Below are 22107 nucleotides of genomic sequence, written 5' to 3' on the forward strand. Positions count from 1 at the left end.
TTTTAGCTTTTTTAGAAAGTAATTTGGGAAGTTGGTAAAAAGCTGGCCTTTTGCTTTTTGATTTAATATTTGTTTATGGCGTCAAATCACTTTAAAATGACCAAAATACCCTTAGCCAACTTATGAAATTTATGATTTTGCCCTTATGTATTTGAACACTTTTTAATGTAATATTACAATTTTTCAATGTTATGCAGTGCAAATTATTTAATTATTAATTTTTTTTTTATTATTCTATGTTACACTACACATCACAGTAAAATTATTAAATTATTCAATGTCATATTAAATTTATTATTTTTTGCCAAGAAATTGCGCTCTTACATTAATTCATTTTCACATTAAAAGCTGTTAAACGCCCTTCACAACCTGCAGTTTACAAACACAACCGTACATTTTTTTTAACGCTTTCAACAGTTTGACACATTCATTTCATTTACCATCAACTCGTACAGACCGAACAAGATTACAGCCCAAGTTCATGCCGATGTCGCATTAATTCATTCCGTATTGATTTCCTCACTTCATTTATATGTACGTCATTATCGCCCTCTGGTTCACCATCATCGTCGTCACCAACACCCGCAACATTTGGCATGTCGTTGAAAGTAAAATTCTCTACATTCGCAACCCTATTGAACGCTTCATCGTTGTTGGAGTTGCGGTGTATAAAATTATGTAGTGCAATTGAAGCCCCGACCAATGGTATACTTGCACTTTCCCAAAATCATGTCGCGGCATGTTATGTAGGAATCCCCATCACGCTTTCCATACTCCGAAAGTACGTTCAATTGCACTTCGTAAGGAGCAGTGCACCATGTTGAAAACTTCATTTGCATTTTTTGGCCGTCCAGTTGCGCGAAACTCTCCCTGGTGGTAGCGGCATCCCTTAAACGGCGCCAAAAAGCCTTTTGGTTCTTGTACCCCACATCAACAAGGTAACATTTTCCTGCTTGTAATTTGATAATTTTGCATTAGTAAGTAGCATCATTACAAATATCAAATGCACACAAGTAATACAAAAAATTGACCAACCCTTATTCATCTAACCTTCTTCTGGCATGAGGAATTGTTTGGTTGAGTTCTGTGTTACTTTATTAAAAACTCTGTTGTCGTGCATACTATCCTCCCATCAGCAAGATATAAAAGTAAAAGATAAGTCGAAATCACACACTGCGAGTATGTTTTGCATGTGTCGTCCTTTACGGCTAAAATATGGCGCTGCCTCCTGCGGCGAGAGATGTGCCTCCACATTAGGGGTGTCCGCGGTTCAGTTTTGAACGGTTTGCGGTTCGGTTTGGACCCGCCCGCATGTATGCATTTTGGGAAAAATTCAACCCGCAACTGCCCGCAGTGCCATTTGCAGTTTGTGCAGATAGGGTTTGTGGATGTGCGGGCGGTTACTGGCGGTTTGCGCTTTGGATATTTTCTTTTAAAAATTAATTTTTGAGCTTTTTTCTCTCATTTCAATTCAAATTCAAAAAAAAATTCATATTCAATTTCATTTAGATTCAATTCAAATTTAAAAAAAAAAAAAAACAGATTCAATTTCATTCATATTCAATTCAAATTATAAAAAAAGTCAGATTCAATTTCAAAAAAAAAATCCGATTCAATTTCAATTTAGATTCAATAACACCCACCCAGAGAAGTAACAGAATAATTAATTAACAGAGTAACAGAGTAGCAGAATTCAATTTAAAAAATAACAGAATAACAGCAGCAGAATAGCAAATTCAATTCAGTTTCAAAAAAAAATTCAGATTGAATTTAAATATAACAGAATAGCAGCAGATTTCAGATTCAATATCCACTTCTAAAATTCAATTCAGATTCAATTTAAATATAGCAGAATAGCAAATTTCAGATTCAATATCCACTTCTGAAATTCAATTAAAATCCAAACAGACAAACCCATCCACCAGATTCAATCCACTTTGGCAATATCATATGACTTCTTTCAGATTCATAAGATTTTGAACTCATTAGCTTTTGCTTACACCAAGAAAAGTCAGCGTGAAGCACACCCTACGAATTATTAACAAATCAAATTTTATTTTTTAAATGGAAAAAAGCTTAAGATCCAATTTCTTTGTAAACTTTGTGAAGTAAATTTGTTTTCACTTTTTATTTCCCCCAACAATTTTATTATTTATTTTTTTAAGAAATGAAAATTCAAACATAATATAAACTTCTCATGAACAAATTGTAGAACTCCTAATCAAACAAAATTTTGAAACAACAACAGATCAGACTTTAGATTAGACTATGAACGAAATTTTGAAACAACAACAGCAAAGTGTATATGCGGGCACTCAAATTAAAGTTTACTTGCAATTGTAAACCAAAGACTTGTTTATTTATTATTATTATTTTAATAGACCCAGACTTGCACTCAAAAACAAAAACACAGGCATATCGATTGTGAAGGTCGATTACGAAGACAGAGAGAGCCTTATCTCAGAGTTGCCGGAGAGTGAGAGAGTCGATTGCGAAGGTCGATCGTCGCGTGCGAGCTGTGCAAATGAAAAACAAGAGAGAGATTAGAAGATGAAGGTCAATTGATGCGAGTTGTGCAGCTGAAAAACGAGAGAGGGTGAGACAGATCTGATTGCAAAAAAAAAAACAGAGATCGGGGAGAGAGGGTGAGACAGAGACAGAGATACAAATCACAGATTGGGAAGAGAGAGTGAGACAAAGAGAGCCTTACCTCAAAGTTGCCGGAGAGAGAGAGAGTCAATTGCGAAGGTCGATCATCGCAGATGAAAAACAAAAGAGAGATGAGATAAGAAGATGAAGAGAGCTCTGTCTCAGTGCTCTCAGTGAGATTAGGGTTTTGTTTTGTTCTCAATTGGTTTTGTTTGGGGCAAAAAATATCTATGGATGATGGAATATGAACGGTCTAGATTTTTTCAGAAAAAAAAAAAAAAAAAAAAACAAGTGCCGGCGGTTGTGGCGGTTATGACGGGTGCGGGTCAAACCCGCAACCCGCCCGCAACTCGAAAAATTGAAATATTTCAAACCGCACCCTACCCTATTGTATTTGCGAAACTGCCTATACATGTGCGAGTAGGGTCGGGTATGGCGGGTTGTGTTGGTCGGATAACCCTATGCCCAGCCCTACTCCACATGTGTGCCGTCAAGCGCGCCAATACAGTTCTGCACAAGCACACAAAGCAATTGCATAAATATAAAGGAGAAATGCTTTGACCCGAAAAATGTGCTCCCTTATTTTCTGAATATTGTTACTATTCATAATTAAATGTGCGAAAAATTATTACACTCACTCTGAATGGCAAATATTTTCGTCGAGACTCTAAGTACGGATGTCTATTGTGTTGTGACCTTGTCAGTTCGACAGTGTGCAATCGTGAACAACTTCATCGCTTTAAGAACTCGCATTACATGACGCCATATTATTTCCCCCGAGTGTTGGAAATGGTCTTCTATATCCAAACTCGGAAAGCCTCGCAACACGAATATGAACATGCCAACACTGTCAACTACATTTATACCATGGGGACGCTGTGGTACTGGGAGGCCGCAATCCTCAACTAATGTCTTACACAACATTAAGAACACATCCTGTGACATCTGAAAAGTTCACTGAAATGCTTCATTCTGACCTCGAAGCATCTCCCGCATCCACATGCCACCAATCAATGATGATGTGTGAAACGGAGTCCTGTCAACATACGCGTACTTATTGGCAACGCAAGCAATTTCCACCCAAATCATTGATGTCATCGATTCTATTTCTCCGATCGTCTCTTAATTAAGGCCGAATTGTACATCATTGAGGCCGTTAATTAGGATCTCTTAACTTCACTTGCTTGTCAAACTGTATACTTTATGTGTGTTGAATGTCAATCAGGTTGTACATAGTCGGAGCATAAAATGGGAAAAAAGACAGAATTTGGAGAGAGTACAAATTCCCGCACGTGCGTTGACTTCGTCCACAAGTGCGTTGACTTTTTCTATGAAAACGTGTCAGATGTTTTAAACCTGTTTGGAAAGACACCAGAAGTATAAATAGGCAAGAAAAAGGCTGGATTAGGGTTCTGAAGTTGTTTTCGAAAAGAGAGAGAGCCTAGGGTTTGGAAAGAAAGGAACTTGAAGCTTTAAGCATGTCTCCCATGGTGGCTTCTTCTCCATCTACCTCCTTACACTCCTCCATGAGTGGCTAGTCTCATTTTCTAGGGTTTTAATGAAACTCTAGCCATGTAATTAGTTTTTTTTCTTTTGATTTTCAATTATGTAAAGGTTTGAACAATTGTATGGTGTTTTAGAAGTTATATATATATATATACATTTTTCATTATTTCTTCAAATATTCGGCTTTCTGTGATTGTTGAATGTTTTCCATACAAAAGTTTTCTATTCTTTCACATTCAAGGTATGAGACGGACCATACTACAAGGGACGAGTCGTGTCACTACCCTAGTTTAGAGTGAACGATTCGTACTACTTGAAATGGTTTGTGCTCATACATTGAACGTTATGATTTTCTTGTTAAATGCTTTGAACTTGTAGTTGCAAAGCATTATCCCGTTCGAACTATAACATAATTGATTTCAATTGGAAACCCTATTTACGTGACTAGTGGTGGACTCTTTGCCCTAAGTTTTTTCCCAATTCAGTAAATCCAATTTTATTTATAATTGATAATTTAATTACTTAGTTTAATTTATTTGTTATTAAATTAGGTTATAAACAATCAATCTTTTCATCAAAAATTAATTTAGGAATTTAAGAATTAAATTAGTTTAATTTCACAATTGTCCTTGTGGATCGATACCTAGACTTGCCATTATTCTAATAGAATTTGGTATAGTTTTGTGTTTAATTTTAGTGTGTTAAATGACCCATCAAATTTTGGCGCCGTTGCCAGGAACTTCTGGCGAAATTAATTAATTTAAAAGTTATATTCTTATTTTAATTTTTAGTTTATGATTTTATGCTTTCGTGAGTGCAAGCGGAGCGCAATCGAGCTTAATAAAAAAAAAAACCCGCAGGACTAAAGTGCTTAAATAGAAGCAAACACTCGCAAGCAAAGCACCAAAGTGCTAAAAAGAAAAAAACCGCTCAATTAAAGGTTGGAGACAACGTCTACACGTCAAGCACTCGCAAGACGAGTAAAGCGTTTTCGTTAAACCGCTGTGAGTATTTCTCCCTTTGGTATTTTGCTTTCGTAACTTAATGCACAGAGTCGGAATTTTTTGTGTGGGTGTGAGTAGTGTATGCACGGGCGCCATTCTTGTCGCCCTGAATTGTGGAGTTTAGACCTTGAACTAGAAAGGACTCTTAGGGGATTTAGAGCCTCTGCCCGTGTTTCTAGGCTTGAATATTCATATTCATACATTGAGCCATTAGAGATGGAAAACCAAAATGTCCCAAATGTGTCCAACCGGACCCTTAAGGATTATTTCACACCCACTGCATATACATCACCATCATGCATCTAATTACCCAACACCACTGCTGCTCATTATGCGATTAAGTCCAGCACCATACAAATACTCCCATCATTCCATGGACTAGCTCATGATGATCATTACAAACATTTGAATGAATTTCTGGAAATTTGCTCGATAGTGAGGATTTAGAATTTCACAAATGAGGCCTTAATGTTGCGATTGTTTCCATTCTCATTAAAGGATAATGCCAAACACTGGCTGAATTCCTTACTTGATAATTCAATCACAACTTGGGACCAATTACAGCAACGGTTCTTGGAGAAGTACTTTCCCATAGGTAAAACCAACCAACTTAAGCGAGCCATCACCAATTTTGCTCAAATGGATGGCGAGCAATTCCATGAGACGTGGGAAAGACTTCGAGACCTTCTCCAGCAGTGTCCCCACCGCCAAGTGCCTGATTGGAAAATTGTTCAAACATTTTATTATGGCTTAACTAAGCCGCATCGCCAAATGGTGGATTCATCCTGTGATAGGACATTCATGTCCAAAAATGATGCCGAGGCATGGCAATTGTCTGAGAACCTAAGTGATAATTCCTTTCACCATGCCTCCGCAGCCTGGCAACTCTGGCAACCAGTAGCTGGAGCCTTGAAAAGAGGGGGCATTTATGAGGTCAGGCAAAACCTAGAGTTAACCCAACAAGTAGAGGCACTGTCCAACAAAATGAACCAATTATTAGCTTGGGGACATGCCCCTACCCAGCAAGATCAGCCTCAATTTCACAAGGCATGTGTTATTTGTGCGAGCCCTGCTCATGACTTGAGTGAGTGCCTTTCGGCATCACAATTTCCAGAGTTAGTCCAAGAGCATGTTAATGTGGCTCAAGGATTCTCCAACCCGGGTAATGATCCATACTCCAACACATACAATCCTCCACCACCAAGGCAGAATTTTAATAATTTTACCAACCAATCATCCTATCGACCACCGCAACCTTATCGACCCCCATAACCGTGCTGGCAACCACAACCCCCACCTGTTCCTCAAGGCAACTCTGCCTTTAAGACTCAAGTGTTGGAAGTTCTCTCAAAACTTAAGGGGTTAGCACCGGTAGTTCGCTCCCATACTCACTCTATTGCCAAGCTAGAGGCCCAATTGGGTCAAATGGCTAACAACATGAATCGGAGAGAGAAGGGAAAATTACCAAGTCAAACTGTGGCCAACCCTAAGGGACAATACGGGGCAGAGAGTTCGGGTGGGAATGGAAAGCACCATGAGCAGGTGCAAGCGATGATTACTTTGAGAAATGGGACGGAGTTAGAGCCTCAGTCAGTTGCGTCTGATGTAACTAGAGCTAAGAAGGGTGACCACGGTGGTACACCCAATGAGAGCAAGAGTAGGGGGAAACATTTAAGAGGGATGACTTAGTCCCTGGCACTTCCCATGAGCCCAAGGCAGCATATGTGCCTAAGGCACCCTTTCCCCAATGCCTTGATATACCGTCCCCTTTTAATAAGAAGGCGACATCTATGGAAGCAATGATGGAGGTCTTTAAACAGGTAAAAATCAACCTCCCCATGTTGGAGGTGATTAAGTAAGTACCCTCCTATGCTAAATTTTTGAAGGACCTTTGTACGCAAAAGCGTAAATCTAGGACACACGTGTCCTAAAAGGTCATCCTCACGAAGCAAGTAAGCTCCATCTTGTTGAATGACACACCTCCTAAGCTTAAGGACCCGGGTGCCCCAACTATTGCATGCATTATAGGGGGCCATTTCATTGATCGGGCCTTATTAGATTTAGGGGCTAGTGTCAATTTGTTGTCGTACTCTGTGTACGAGGAATTTGGGCTTGGCGAGTTGAAGCCCACTACTGTTACTCTCCAATTGGCTGACCGGTCCCTCAAAATGCCACGTGACATGATTGGGGATGTGTTAGTAAAGGTTGATAGGTTTTACTTCCCTGTTAACTTTTTGGTGTTAGATATGGAACCGGCAGCCAGTTCTAGGAAACAAATCCCGGTGATCTTAAGTCGACATTTCTTAGCTACGGCCAATGCCTGCATTAATTGACGTACTGGGGTGATGGAAGTTTCATTTGGTAACATGCAAGTGAAACTTAATGTTTTCCAAGCATCCCAACAAACCCATGATAGAGAGGAGTGCTTATTTGTGGATGTTGTGGATGAGGTTGTGGAGGAAGTTTTGCCCTCCATTTTTGTAGAGGACCCTTTAGAGGCTTGTCTAGTTCAATTTGGGTTTGAAAATTTTGATATTGATGGGTTAGTTGAGGAGGTAAATGTCTTGCTTAATGCTTCTTCTACACCGGATTTTCCTCTGTGGAAAGCTCGGTTTGAGTAACTTCTTCCTCTGTCGAGAGAGCCTGCCATACCATCTTTAGTCACACCACCTACACTTGAGTTGAAGCCACTCCCGGCCACACTCAAGTATGCATTTTTAGGGCCCCAGGATACTTTACCAGTCATCATTGCATCTGACTTGATTGCAGAGCAGGAGAGTCAGTTAATGAGTGTTCTCGTGGCACATCGAAGTGCTATAGGGTGGTCAGTGGCTGATTTGAAAGGGATAGATCCCTCCGTGTGCATGCATTATATACACCTAAAGAAGGACACCAAACCTTCTCGCGAAATATAACGGAGACTTAATCCTAATATGAAAGAGGTGGTGAAAAATGAGGTATTAAAATTGTTGGATGCGGGTATTATATACCCCATCTCGGATAGCAAGTGGGTGAGTCCCACATAACTGGTGCCCAAGAAATCGGGCATCGCTGTTGTTGAGAATGAAAGAGGAGAGTTAGTCCTCACACGAACCATTACTGGTGGCGAGTGTGCATTAATTATAGGAGACTGAATTCCTCGACTAGGAAGGATCATTTTTCCTTACCTTTTATTAATCAAATCCTAGAGCGGTTAGTGGGGCAGGGTTTTTACTGTTTTTTTGATGGTTATTCAGGGTATAATCAAGTCCCGGTGTACCCCGCTGACCAGGAAAAGACTACATTCACATGCCCTTTTAGCACTTTTACTTACATGCGCATGCCCTTTAGGTTATGTATTGCACCGGCGACTTTTCAACGATGTATGATGGCCATTTTCTCTAATATGGTGGAGAAATTCTTAGAGGTTTCATGGATGATTTTTCGATATTTGGACCGTCTTTTGAGGAATGCCTTAGGAACTTGACTAGAGTGTTGGAATGATGTACTGAGGCAAACCTAATCTTGAGTTGCGAAAAGAGTCATTTTATGGTTCATGAGGGTATAGTGTTGGGACACATTGTGTCCCCTCGAGGTATAGAGGTAGACAAGGCTAAGGTTGACCGCATTGTAAGCCTTCCTCCACCCAATTCTATGCGTCAAATTAGGTCTTTTCTAGGGCATGCAGGTTTTTACCGTAGGTTCATCAAAGATTTTAGTAAAATATCTCGTCCTTTGTGTAGTTTACTGGTTAAGGACGCGCCTTTTATCTTTGATGAGGGGTGCTTGAAGGCATTTGAAACACTGAGAAAGACCCTGACCACCGCCCTAATCATGAAATTGCCAGATTGGTCGCTTCCCTTTGAAATCATGCGTGATGTCTCCGATTATGATGTCAGGGCTATGTTGGGCCAAAGGGTCAATAAGGCACCATTTGCTATATACTATGCTAGTTGCACTCTCTCGGATGCACAATTGAACTATACTACCACCGAGAAAGAGTTGCTAGCTGTGGTCTTTGCCTTAGACAAATTTCGGTCCTATCTCCTAGTTCCAAGGTCATAGTCTTCACTGATCATGCCACTTTGCGGTATTTACTATCAAAGAAAGAGACCAAACCTAAGTTAATTAGATAGATTTTGTTGCTTCAGGAATTTGACCTAGAGATCCGAGATAAGAAAGGATCTGAGAATGTGGTGGCGGATCACCTCTCTTGAATCCTCATTGAGTATACTAGTGACCCTCTTATTTTGCATGATTCGTTTCCGGACGAACAACTCCTTGAGCTGTCACGAGCGAGCCCCCTGTGGTTTGCACATAATGTGAATTACTTGGCCATTGGACAAATTCCGTAAAATTGGTCTAAGCAAGACAAAGACCGATTCTTTTCGCAGGTCAAGTATTATTTTTTGGAGGATCCAGAGTTGTTTAAATAGTGCTCCGACCAAGTGATCCGACGGTGTGTGCCGGAGAGTGAGGTGCATAGCATTCTTACATTTTGTCATTCTTCTGCAAGTAACGGTCATTTTGGTGGGCATAAAACGACCGCCAAGATTTTATAGAGCGGGTTTTATTAGCCCACAATTTTTAAGGATGTCCATCAATTTTGTAGAACTTGTTTGCGCTGTCAACAAATGGGTTCGATATCTCGGCGTGACATGATCCCAATGTCCCCTATTCTTGTGGTAGAGATATTTGATGTTTGGGGGATTGATTTTATGGAACATTTCCCGTCGTCATTCGGGTTTGAGTATATTCTCTTGGTAGTAGATTATGTGTTTAAGTGGGTAGAGGCGATAGCTACCCGAACAAACGATCATAGAGTGGTGAGAGGGTGATTTATGATCCGGTGTTGGGCCGAGGTATCGACCGAGCAAGTTGAGAGCCCAGCAGTGCATTGGGCCGAGATGATCGACTGTTCACCCAGAGATGGGCTACCAGAACTTGGGCCGAGCCGAGTTTGGACTGAGTGTATGCCGCCCCGGACCGTATGGAAGCTGCTCGGCCAGGAAGTGACCGGTCAGACCAGGATGCTCGGTCCGAGGATGGTCGAAACCAGACAGACCGAGAGACCAGCGCCCGGAAAGACGCGGTCAGCCGAGGTAGTTGATTGACCGGCGAGAGGGCCAACCAAAGGAGGAGCCCGGGCTAGGCTTTGCCGAGATGCCGCTTAGCCCGGTCCTTCATGTGTTTGTCCGGCTAGGCGCATGGGTTTGAAGCATGACATGGCCGAGGTAGAACAGCTCGGCTGCCGAGCTCCAGCTGTGAGGTCAAGCAGTTGAGGTTAGGTGGTGAATGGCATGGTTTATGCTGACAGATGGGATAGCAGAGCCACGTGTCGGGAGATGACTGGGAGTGGATATGGGGTTCAGAAGGTATAAAAGCATGCCTGCGCCCCCCATACGCGACACACGAACATATCTGTAAGGATTTCTTACATTCAAACACTCTCTCCCTTCTCTCTATTCCCTCTAAGGTGTGTGCTAACTTGACCGTCAGAGGGTTTTTCCGGCCACACACCGCCGGGTAGCTCATCGTTATTTGCTCGCAGGTGATCGGATATCGACGGAGCTCGGAAGAAAGGAATACGGGCACGCCGGAATATTTGCTCCCCGTACAATTGGCGCCGTCTGTGGGAAATTCTCAGACAAAACCTTGTCTTCCAGGTTCATCTGATCGCCGTCCATGGCGAACAACGACGAGTTCCCGTTGTCCGCCATCGACGGAGCCACCCCGGAGTATACCCGAAGGAGAGAGGGACCTCCTGCCGTCCATCCAATGGCAGACTTGGGGACGCCCACTGGAGGACAGTCAGGAGACGCGCGGGATAAGCGCGGAATGAGTCATGGGCGTTCACGGAGTCCGGACGGTCACCGGCGGAGAGACTCACACGCCAGGCGACTGGAGAGCAAGTTAAAGGACCAAGACGCTGTTATCAGGCGGATGACGGCGGAGATGGAGGATCTTAAGCGGCATGTCAAAGGGAAAGGTGTAGCTGGAGTGGGAGACCACAGTGAGCGCACCCCGTCCCGCCGGTCAGGCGATCAGAGTCAGCGACGTACTCAGTCCATTTCCATCACCAGGAGTTACCAGGTTGGTGATTCCGACATGCATGCAGAAAAGTCTAGCGCGCAAGACAGTACCTACAAACCCTCACGTCCGGCGACGACGTCGAGGTACTCTTATTCTGCTCAGTCAGAGGACCTACGGGCAGTGTTAAGGGAGCGGGCTCGCCGGCGCGAAGCTCAGAGAATACCAGCTTTCCAGCGGCTCTCCTACGGGGTTCATGCCAGCGAGGAGGTCGGAATGCCTCCACCCCGCCAAACAGTGCCAATATTTGAAGATACAGACCTGGCCAGACTGAGTGCCACCCCTTTTTCCCTGGAAATAGAAACAACGCCGCTTCCGGCAGGTTTCCACCAGCCTAAGTTCACGCTCTACGACGGCAAAACCGATCCTTATATGCATGTGAGCCATTTCCGACAGGTCATGGCCGGACATAGGCGAAATGACGGACTTATGTGCCTAATCTTCCCGTCCAGTTTAGATGAGCTGGGCTTAAAGTGGTTTGAGAGGTTGCCGGAAGGGAGCATACAACGGTGGCATCAGTTGGCCGAAGCGTTCGTTACGCGCTTCAAAACCAACACAAAAACACCAAAGGAAGTCGATCACTTGCTGAGTGTCAAGATGGAACCGTGCGACACACTGAAGGCATACAATTCAAGGTATTGGGAAACCTTCAACGAGATCCTAGATTGCTCGGTCAACCTTGCAATCACGCAATATAAGCATGGTCTCCCGGTCGGACATAGACTGCGGGACTCGCTTACCATGCACCAACCGACCTCCATGGGCCAGCTCATGCAGCGCATTAATGAGCACATCCGAGTAGAGGATGATGCGTCAGCTTCCACCGTGAAGGCCACTCCGGTCGGAACAGACAAGAAGACAGCAGGCAAAGTGCACGCAGTTGGGCAAGAGTCCAGCCGCTCAAATGACCGAGCAGAGGAATCAGACCGAGGTTCAAATCGTAAAAACCGGGGTAGAGGACGTCGGAATGACCGGGATGACTACCCCCGAGATGACGTTGAGGACGCAAACAGGAGAATGAAGGCAAGGACTGGCATAACCACGGTCTTCAAGATTCCAATCTATCGCATACTTAGCGAAATCCGAGACGAGGAGTATGTCCGGTTTCCTGCTAAGTTGGGCGATGGACAAAAGGGGTACAATCCGCGGTATCGTTATACGTTTCACCGGGAGAGGGGCCACCGGACTGAGGATTGTTTGCCTTTGCGACAACATTTGGAAGAATTGGTTGCGGTCGGGCATCTGGACCTTTACATTGATGGCGGCGTGAAACCAAATCAGGCTCCGGTCGATCCCAGGGGACAGGATGACCGAGATGCACCACCACAAGGAGTTATTAATGTCATCCACGGCATCGTGGAACCGGAGCGCGTTTGCGAACTCCGGGGCATGATTAAGAAGGCAGAGCATATGAGGGAAGTTTTGTTAGTACAGCCTGCCATCAAAAGGGGGAAGACAGAGGAGAAAGATGTGATTAGTTTCACCTCAAGGGATTTAGAGCGTATCCAGACGCCGCACAACGATGCTCTTGTAGTAACACTACGCGTCAAAGAATTTGATGTTAGACGGATCTTGATCGACCAGGGAAGCTCGGTCGAGATCATGTATTATGATGCGTTCAAACAGCTCAAACTCCGTGAGACAGACTTGGCTCCGGCCACTTCGCCACTGGTTGGATTTAACTCGCAGCCGGAGTGGCCATTGGGAAAGATTATCTTGCCGGTCAAAACAGGATCCGTGGTCAAGCAAGTGGAGTTTTGGGTGCTACAAGTGCCTTCAACGTACAACCTTATCCTAGGAAGAGGATGGCTTCACGCCATGCAAGCCGTAGCATCTACTTACCACCAGGTGATGAGATTCCCCTCGGCTATGGGGGCAATCGAGGAGATTTGGGGTGATCAGGTCATGTCCAAGCAATGTTTCGTGGCGGTCAACGGGAGCCGGGCTGCCAAGGGATTCGTTCAAATGATCGAGGGACCGGAGGACCGGAGTGTCTTGGATGATGTTGGCACCAAAGCCGAAGACAAGGCTGTTGAAGAATTGGTTGAGGTGCGGATTGATGCCGAGCAGCCGGACAAAATCTTCTTGCTCGGTTCAAGTCTCTCGGCCATGGAGAGAACCGAGATGATTGAGTTTTTGATGGCGAATATCGAAGTCTTTGCATGGTCGCCCTACGACATGCCTGGCCTTGACCCAAGCTTTATCTGCCATCACCTCAATGTCTTCCCTGGAGCAAAGCCAGTCATCCAGCGAACAAGGAGATCGGCGCTGCATCACGCCGAGGTAGTAGCAGAGGAGGTAAAGAACTTGCTTGAGGCACGAGCAATACAGGAAGTGCACTACCCTCGGTGGATTTCCAACACGGTAGTGGTGCCTAAGAAGAATGGAAAGTGGCGAGTTTGTGTCGACTACAAGACAGTCAACCGAGCTTGTCCAAAAGACAGCTTCCCTTTGCCGCGCATTGACCAGCTAGTGGATTTGACGGCTGGACACAATCGGCTCAGTTTCTTAGATGCGTACCGCGGCTACCACCAGATTGCCATGCATAGGCCTGACCAAGAGATCACCTCTTTCACGACTCCAAGGGGACTCTTCTGCTATCGAGTTATGCCCTTTGGTTTGAAAAACGCCGGGGCAACCTTTCAGAGGATGGTGACCAAAATGTTTGCTCCTTTGCTCGGTCGGACAATGGAGGCTTACATCGACGATATGGTGGTAAAGAGCCGACATGAGGCAAACCATTTGTCCGACTTAACCGAGATGTTCGCCATTCTGAAGAAGTACAAGCTGCGCTTGAACGCCTCGAAGTGTGCCTTTGGTGTGGGATCCGGGAAATTTTTGGGATTCTTAGTCACGAACCGAGGCATCGAAGCAGACCCTACTCAGATTAGAGCCGTGCAAGAGTTGAAGCAGCCCAGCTCGGCTAAGGACGTGCAGCATCTGGCCGGGATGGCCGCCGCGCTTAATCGATTTATAAGTCGGTCATCAGATCGCTGCCGCCCTTTCTTTCAAGCATTGAAGTCAAAGTTCTCATGGGATGACGAGTGTGACCGAGCTTTGGCCGAGCTCAAAGATTATTTGTCTTCTCCGCCGCTGTTGGTTACACCAGAGCCCGGTGAGGAACTCTACCTTTACCTTGCCGTCTCCCAGCACGTAGTAAGTGCGGTGTTAGTCCGGGCTGAAGGAATCAAGCACCTCCCAATTTTTTACGTAAGTAAGACCTTGCTGCCGGCTGAGACGAGGTACTTGCCGCTGGAAAAGCTTGCGTTGGCACTGATGATGGCTTCGAGGAAATTGGCACATTATTTTCACGCCCATACCATCGTCGTACTGACCGAGTTCCCCCTCAAGGCCTTGTTTGAGCGCGCAGACTTTTCAGGCCGAATTTTAAAATGGGCGGTCGAGTTGGGACAGTTCGATGTGAAGTTCCAGCCGCGCACCGCAATCAAAGCCCAAACCTTGGCCGATTTTGTTGCCGAGTTCTCACCTGGCACTCATCCGGTATGCCCGGTCGACATTGCCGAGGCAGATGATGAGACGCACACAATGCCAACCGAGGCACAACCAGCTGCAGAAGGTCGCGCCGCGGAGTTAGCGCGCACCATCGAAGTTCCCTCAGTTTGCACGGTAATACCTCCCGGTGCTGCGATGACGGAGTTGTGTATCACCAACCCATCCACTCTATCCGGTACCGCATCACCACGGGGGGAAGGAATGGTTCCACACAGCTCAGAACTTGATGATTCGCCTACGGACTTGGGCATTCTGAACCAACTTGCTGAGTCCGGTGCCGAATCATCAAGGGGGGGAGGAATGGTTCCAGACAGCTCAGAACCTGCGGCCGGCTTCACACCGCAACCTGGTGATTCGCCTACGGACTTGGGCATTACGGACCAACTTGCTGAGTCCGGTGTCGAATCACCAAGGGGCACTGACTTTGAACCGGTCAACACCAAACTTGACACCGCACAGCCGAGCAGTTGTGATCCCATTGCCCTTCGCAACTCTCAGGACCCATCTGACTGCTAGAAGCTTTTTGTGGGGGACATGTGGAAGCTTTTTGTTGATGGAGCGTCCAACCGTCATGGTGCCGGCCTAGGTATCGTTCTTATATCCCCGGACGGCCTAACCATTGAGCATTCTATCACACTCGGCTTCCCGGCGTCTAACAACGAGGCTGAGTACGAGGCGCTTCTTGCTGGGCTCAAGAGCGCAATTCAAATGAAGGCTGCCGAGCTTCTGGTATATAGTGATTCCCAGCTTGTGGTTAACCAAGTTTCAGGGATTTATGAAGCGAAGGACGACAGGATGGCGAAGTACCAAGCTCTGGTCAGGGACCATATCAAGCAGTTTGAGGCAATCAGAGTCTAGCGGATTGGCCGGGAAGAAAACAGCCGGGCTGATGAACTCGCCGGCCTCGCTTCCATGGTAGATAGCACGTCTCCAAACCCCCTGTTGATTGACTTTCTTCCGCGGCCAAGCATTGAAAACGCCGGGCAGACGGATGTACTCTGCGCCGAGCTAGGTCCTTCATGGATGGACCCCTTGATCTTGTTCCTCAGAGACCGGACTCTTCCAGCGGACAAGAAAGAAGCACACAAAATCCGGGTGAAGTCAGAGCGGTTTTGGCTCTCTCCATCAAGCGCGTTGTATAAGAAGTCCTTCACCGGTCCGTATCTCAAGTGCGTGCACCCGAACAGTGTGGAGGCCTTCTTGTTTGAAATTCATGAAGGCATTTGTGGCAGCCACATCGGGGGCAGGTCCTTGGCCTACCGAGCTATTTCGCAGGGGTACTGGTGGCCGTGCATGCAGGCCGACGCGCAAAAATATGTCCGCAGGTGCGAGAAATGCCAGAAATTCGCCCATCAGATCCACCAGCCTGCCAGGGAACTTCTTCCCCTCACCAGTCCTTGGCCTTTCGCCATGTGGGGGCTAGATATAGTAGGACCATTGCCAACAGCACCGGGCAACCGGAAATTCTTCATCGCGGCCACAGATTACTTCACAAAGTGGGTTGAAGCTGAGCCCTTGGCAACCATCAAAGAGAAAGACGTGAAGCGATTTGTCTGGCAGAACGTTGTCACGAGGTTTGGCGTCCCCAAGATTTTGATCTCTGACAACGGCACCCAGTTTAACGGTCGCCTATTCAGAGGATTTTGTGAAGATCTGAAGATAGAATTCTACAACTCCACCCCGGCCTACCCGCAGTCCAATGGTCAAGCCGAAGCGTCGAACAAGACTATCCTGGATGGGTTGAAGAAACGGCTGGAAAAGGCCAAGGGAAAGTGGGCTGAGGAATTGCCCAGTGTACTTTGGGCATACCGAACAACCCCGCGACGTTCAACCGGGGAAACTCCATTTGCTTTGGCTTACGGCATGGAGGCGGTCATACCCTTGGAAGTTGAAATACCTACCCTCAGAACCGAGAGTTTTGATCCCGAGCTAAATGCCGAGGCCATTGCCTTGGAGCTGGACCTAGCGGAAGAGCGCCGGGAGAAAGCCCTCATCCATGTGGCCGCCTACCAACAAGAGCTCTCCAAGAAGTATAACAAGACAGTGCACCCCAGACCGTTCAAAGTTGGAGATTGGGTTTTGAGGAAGATTATGGGCAACACCCTGGTGCCAGGAGAAGGCAAACTAGGGGCAAATTGGGAAGGACCCTATAAGATCACTGGTCTGGCTGGCAAGGGGGCTTACCACTTGGAGGATCTAGAGGGAAGAGCCATACCCCGGCCATGGAATGCGGCCAACTTGAAATTGTATTATTTTTAAGCTTTTTACTTTCCTCTTTTTGTAAAGCAATTTTTTGGCTTGCAAAGCAGAATGTAATTCTTTTTGTCAAATTATAGAAGTCATTTTGCTTTAGCACTTGGATTATTGTTTTAATGTTACGGACCGAGTGATGTACTCCGGTTGGAAGAGTTGGTGTTTTGTCCAACCTAGGATTCCCAACCGAGATGGTGTACTCCGGTTGGAAGAGTTGGTGTTTTGTCCAACTTAGAATTCCCAACCGAGATGGTGTACTCCGGTTGGAAGAGTTGGTGTTTTGTCCAACTTTGGATTCCCAACCGAGATGATGTGCTCCGGTTGGAAGAGTTGGTGTCTTGCCCAACTTAGGATTCCCAACCGAGATGATGTACTCCGGTTGGAAGAGTTGGTGTTTTGTCCAACTTAGGATTCCCAACCGAGATGATGTACTCCGGTTGGAAGAGTTGGTGTTTTGTCCAACTTTGGATTCCCAACCGAGATGATGTGCTCCGGTTGGAAGAGTTGGTGTCTTGTCCAACTTAGGACTCCCAACCGAGATGGTGTACTCCGGTTAGAAGAGTTGGTGTGTTGTCCAACTTAGAATTCCCAACCGAGAGGATGTACTCCGGTTGGAAGAGTTGGTGTTTTGTCCAACTTAGGATTCCCAACCGAGATGATGTACTCCGGTTGGAAGAGTTGGCGTTTTGTCCAACTTTGGATTCCCAACCGAGGTGATGTACTCCGGTTGGAAGTGTTGATTTGTTCGACTTAGTTACAGCCGATGTGGCTACTTCGGTTCATGAATTTGTCTTGTTCTGCTGAAGTGCTTAGACCGTGTTATGTATTCCGGTTCGATGAGTTATACTGAGATGTTTTGCTGAAGACAGAACTAATTGCAACCGCGCAGACACTTGCAAAAATTCGAATTTTTCATTGATAAGAAATTCATTACAAACGGAGGGGACAGAGCCCGGTTACATTAAAAAAGTTGGAAGCAAAAATACATAAACAAGGAAAAAGAACACTAAACTAGGGGGGAGAGATTGGTGAAATCGTCTTCGCCGGCATCAAGGTTGACGGTAGGGCTGACTTCTTGGGCACCGGGCTCAGCACTGCCGGGCTGTTCTGGCACCTCGGCCTCCTCTGCCTCCGAATCTATGTCGTCCTCTCCATCTTCAAGTCCCTCCTCGGCCTCCGCTTGCAGAGCGCTGAATACGTCATTTGCGTAAGGCACAAGGCAGACCGGTAGAGAAGCTGGGGGAGGGTTGGCAAATACGTCGGTGTCGGAGCCTTGGCCGAGGTGTTCGCAGGCGGACTTCCAACCGGCCTTGAAGTAGATGTCTTGTGTTGCAAAGACCTGCTTCTTGTAGCTCTGCTCGGCCTCGTTGAACCCGGTGTTGTTGGCAGCCCGGCAAGCCTTCCTCTTCGCCTTCTTCAAAGTGTCAACCTCGGCCTGGAGCTCACTTTGTTTTTTCTCGGCTACGTCCAGCTGACCGAGCAGTCTGTTATTGTCAGCGTTTGCTATCTGGAGGGAAGCCTTAGCCCGGCCGAGCTCGGCTTGAAGGCTCTCTACCTGGCTGGCTGTGTCATTTGCCTTTTGCCTAAGCCGGTGGATGCGCTCCAAAACAAGATGTTGTTTTTGAATGGCCTGCACAAAAGCGAAGTAGATTAGAAAGGAGACCGAGAAGAAAAATTATCGGGCAAACACTTTGTGAAATTTTCAAAAGAGCGCCGACTTACCCTGGCCATGGACTTCACGGATGACTTGACCAACCGAGTGTCAGGGACGTGGTCACTGCCGACCACGTCGCTTGGTAGTAGGAATGCTTTGGACAGATCAAAGGCGAGCAGATGCTCTTTGTCAGCCTTGATCGAGGCAGTTGCTGGGATGTCCTGACCCCGGTGTTTCAACTGTGGACGCCAAGCCGGTACTGGGGCGGGGCGTCAGTCGGATGCTCGGTAGTTAGCTCGGCGACTAACTCGGCAGATGGGTCTGCCCGAGCCCTTTTCCCGGCCCGCCTTGCAGAAGGTTCTCGGCTGGATTGGCCGGTCGGTTGAGAGGCAAGGGCGACCACAGCGCCACTGGATTGACCGGCGACGGGTGAGCGAGTTGAAACGCTCGGCAGCTCGGCGGATGTGGCGGTGAGCAAGTTCTTGATTCTGCTGCGCTTGGCCATCTCTTGTTCTTCGGTCAGGCGAACGAGGGGCACGTCTGGCAGAGTAGGATCCGGTGGAGGAGTTGGAGCTCGGAGGAAGTCGGTGACCTTACTCCGGCGGGGAGCAGAGTATCTATATGTGGGACTGTAGCCGAGGAGTTGGTTACAATCTCGGTCGCGGTAGCGAAGCGCGGTCCTGATCGCCTCGACGTTGGGGAAGTTGTAGTTGGCTTGCAAGGCTTGGATGGCTGCAAAAGAAACAAGAGAATCATTAGTCTACAGAAACATCAAGTGTAAAAATCGAGATAATTTGCACGGCTTACATGTGCTCCCAAAATTTTTACTAATCATCCAGCCCGGTACCTCGGCTGTCTCGTAGTTACCAGACACCCAGAAGAAATCATCGTCATGGAGATCCTTGTCTGGTGTGCCGGTCACGATTTTCTCTCTGCCCGGTCTAATCTTGAGGTAATAGGCGAGACCGTCGCCGGTGTGGCCCATCGTGTATTGCCTCAGTATCTCGGCTAGACCTAAGTTGATGCCTAGCCGATTGTTTAATTCGTGAACGCCGTTGATTATTCTATAAGTGTTGGTGGACACCTGTGTGGGTGCCAGCCCGGTGCGGCGGAGGAACTCGGTTATAAGAGGGTTGAGCGGGAAACGAAGACCCCCTTCAACGATGGATAGCACGGTGAAGGGGCACTCATCCCTACCCCAAGGTGTGGTCTCCTCCTCTGCGAGCTGCAGGTGGACATCGGCCGGGACGCCGTACTCCTCCCTGAACGTAGCCAGCGCAGCCGGAGTATCCACTAGGAAGCGGAATTTCCCCATTTTTGGTCGGCCTAGTGTATCCCGGCTGAGGGGTTTGGCTCTGTGTATTGGATGTTGCCCGGTCCTGAGAGCCTCAGGAATGACAGTGGTCCCCTTGGACTCTGCAGGAAAAGGATGGCAAGTGTTAAGTGTTAGCGCGGTCGCGCGAAAGGTGCTGGATTTTAGCTCGGTCATTAAGGGTGCCAAACCACCTCGGTTGTCTATTCTACCTAAGGAGCCCGGTCGCCCAATCGGACCAGATGTTAGCCCGGTTGAACGGCCAAGTCCTTTTGTCATCTCGATTTTTGCTTTGGTTGAAACAAACATGTTGTTTGCCCAGTTTGGTCGGTTTTTTGGATCAAAAGAAGGCCCAGAGCCCGGCTCACCCTAGTTCTTCAGTGTTCTTCAGGAAGACGAAGAACACCAAGAACAGTGGAAGGTTTAATGCGGATTCTACGACCTATGCCCTAATAGCTATGTTTTTGTACCCTAATGTGTGTAATATGAAAGAAAATAGCAACTAGGGGGATCGAAAACCTTACCTTTGGAGGATGGGGGCTGTTCTTCCAAGAATGAGAAATGGCAGTCGAGATAGAGGAGAGGGCTTGAGCTCTGGATCGTCAGATAGTAGAAAGGCAGTAGGAAGGAATGGCGTAGGGAGGCCGTGTGTATGTAAGAGTGAAAGGCCGCCAAAATTCAAAATCTGACAAGAACGGCGGGTTGGCTTCTCGATGACCAATGGGAGCTCGCCACGTGTCCCCATTTATGGCTACGTCAGGATTGAAGCGACGGGATGAAGAAACGAAGAGCCAGCCGAGCCACTTTCGACGAAAAGGCTGTAAGCCGAGGAACATGACCGGGGAAGGATAGCAGATTAGCTCGGTGAAGGCTTGGCGACTTGACGACCGGAGAAATGTTATCTCGGTCGAAGTGAGTAATCCCAGTCACGCTTTCGCGGACGGGATTAAGGGGCAATTGAGAGGGTGATTTATGATCCGGTGTTGGGCCGAGGTATCGACCGAGCAAGTTAAGAGCCCAGCAGTGCATTGGGCCGAGATGATCGACTGTTCACCCAGAGATGGGCTACCAGAACTTGGGCCGGGCCGAGTTTGGACTGAGTGTATGCCGCCCCGGACCGTATGGAAGCTGCTCGGCCAGGAAGTGACCGGTCAGACCAGGATGCTCGGTCCGAGGATGGTCGAAACCAGACAGACCGAGAGACCAGCGCCCGGAAAGGCACGGTCAGCCGAGGTAGTTGATTGACCGGCGAGAGGGCCAACCAAAGGAGGAGCCCGGGCTAGGCTTTGCCGAGATGCCGCTTAGCCCGGTCCTTCATGTGTTTGTCCGGCTAGGCGCATGGGTTTGAAGCATGACATGGCCGAGGTAGAACAGCTCGGCTGCCGAGCTCCAGCTGTGAGGTCAAGCAGTTGAGGTTAGGTGGTGAATGGCATGGTTTATGCTGACAGATGGGATAGCAGAGCCACGTGTCGGGAGATGACTGGGAGTGGATATGGGGTTCAGAAGGTATAAAAGCATGCCTGCGCCCCCCATACGCGACACACGAACATATCTGTAAGGATTTCTTACATTCAAACACTCTCTCCCTTCTCTCTATTCCCTCTAAGGTGTGTGCTAACTTGACCGTCGGAGGGTTTTTCCGGCCACACACCGCCGGGTAGCTCATCGTTATTTGCTCGCAGGTGATCGGATATCGACGGAGCTCGGAAGAAAGGAATACGGGCACGCCGGAATATTTGCTCCCCGTACAAGTGGTAATCAAATTTTTGTATGAAAACATCTTTAGTCGTTTTGGGTTTCCTAGAGCCATAATAAGTGATCAGGGTACGCATTTTTGTAACAGGTTCTTTGAGTTAGTAGTTAAGAAATATTCTATCACTCATAAAGTTGGCACTTCATACCACCCTCAAACTAGTGGCCAAGTGGAAGTCTCAAATAGGGAGGTAAAGCATATAATAGAGAAAACGGTGAGGCCAGATAGGAAAGATTGGTCACAACGGTTGATTGATGCATTATGGGCCTACCGCACTTCTTATAAGATGCCCATTAGGATGTCACCACATAGGGCGGGGTTTGGCAAAGCTTGCCATCTCCCGGTTGAACTTGAGCACCGAGCATTATGGGCCATAAAGAAGTTTAACTTTGAT

The 22107-nt window shown here is 47.0% G+C and overlaps 1 long non-coding RNA gene across 1 annotated transcript; it reads right to left on the reverse strand.

Annotated features, from left to right (window-relative positions):
* Positions 1-320: 320 nt before the first annotated feature.
* On the reverse strand, positions 321-2857 carry LOC145798549 (uncharacterized). The gene is made up of 2 exons (XR_014339545.1): positions 2711-2857; positions 321-2516 (listed from the first exon to the last, which is right to left on the reverse strand). It is a non-coding gene; the product is annotated as an uncharacterized LOC145798549 (long non-coding RNA).
* Positions 2858-22107: the final 19250 nt, after the last annotated feature.

This window comes from Camellia sinensis, chromosome 9 (genome assembly GCF_055761805.1).
Source record: "Camellia sinensis isolate YWXY chromosome 9, ASM5576180v1, whole genome shotgun sequence".
Classification (NCBI taxonomy): domain Eukaryota; kingdom Viridiplantae; phylum Streptophyta; class Magnoliopsida; order Ericales; family Theaceae; genus Camellia; species Camellia sinensis.